General features: G+C 49.1%; 1 pseudogene; it reads right to left on the reverse strand.

Moving 5' to 3' along the window:
- Nucleotides 1-277: 277 nt before the first annotated feature.
- Nucleotides 278-846, reverse strand: LOC122894453 (annotated as a pseudogene).
- Between the last annotated feature and the right edge of the window lie 482 nt (nucleotides 847-1,328).

The raw sequence follows: 1,328 nt of genomic DNA on the forward strand, positions 1-1,328 counted from the left end.
TGGGAATGGGATTAGGGATCTTCACAGGATCCTTCCCTACGCCCTTCCCTCTGATGGCCTCCAACCACACCCCCCTCAGCTCACAAGCATGGATCAGTTGTTGTACATGGAGCTCATTTCCATGGTTTTCAATTGAAATATGCAGGTGTCAGTTCCCCAGGGCGATGTGTCACCTGTAGCACAGCCCTGGAGGGTGGGTGGGTCAGTGGGCCCACAGTGTTTCTTCTCCGGAGTGTATCCTACCTGTTCACCTGTCCTCCCACCCTGGCCCCATGAATCACTCTAATTCAGTTTCTTTGGTTTTGTAAACAGCCCCAGGCTTACGCATGTACTTTTTAACATACTTGTTGGTTTCATGTTTCACATTCTCTTTGTACTCTGGGTCCTCAGGTTCTTACAGTATTTCAGCTCCTTATTCATAATATCCTGAGTCAGCTTGTGAGCAAGGTGTTTGAAGACTTCAGTTGTAATTCTTTCCATTTTGCAGTCAGGTTTCCGGTAAGGGTTCACGCCCTGGACCACGAACTGGAGCATCTCTTCTCTGATACTTCTTCGCTTTTCTTAGCCAGCTCACTTCAGGTGTCTGCTTCTGCTGCCTTAGGCTTTTTTGAGGTCTTCCTGGGTTTTTCATCATATGTCAGGATTCTTAGGTCCATCTCAGCTTCATGTTCAAGGCTGGCATCCTCTCCTGGGCCTTCCCAAGTAGGAGGGTCCCACTGAGTCTGCCTTGTGATCTCATCTCCCTTTTGGATCTTGGCCTGTCTTCTAGTTGGGAGCTAAGACAATGGCTTTTTGGATTGGGAGGAGAAGGGGGTGGCAGATCCAGAAGATTATTTTTGCTACCATTTCAGGAGGTTGTAAGGACCGAGGTCACCATGTTGCAACTTGCAGTCATGGCTGCAATTTTCTGTACCATCGTTGCATGGGCTGTGCATGAGCTGTGGAAATCTGTTGTTCCTGGGTGTACGGACGACTTGGCTGGGCATAACTGTACAGCTGGTGGAGCTGTCTGTGAGTAGGGTTGATGTCACACCATAGACAGTTGGATAAATCTGTCCTTGGTAATATATGGTTGCTTGATCCTACAGCAGGAGGGTACTGCTGCTGGACACCGACAGGCTATTGGTTTAAATCTCAGACCCCACATTTTATCCCTGGACTTGGCCTGGGGCTGGCACTGGCAAAATGGTGATGCTGGAAGTCTTGGTGAACCTCATCATCACTTTGGGTCACATACTGTGAACTGGAAACTTCCCAGGGGCTGCCACATGCAGAGGGGCAGTGAGGGGTTCCATACAGAGTTCCACTAAGGGCTGAGAATGATCGTA

This window comes from Neovison vison, chromosome 1, assembly GCF_020171115.1.
Source record: "Neovison vison isolate M4711 chromosome 1, ASM_NN_V1, whole genome shotgun sequence".
Lineage (NCBI taxonomy): Eukaryota > Metazoa > Chordata > Mammalia > Carnivora > Mustelidae > Neogale > Neogale vison.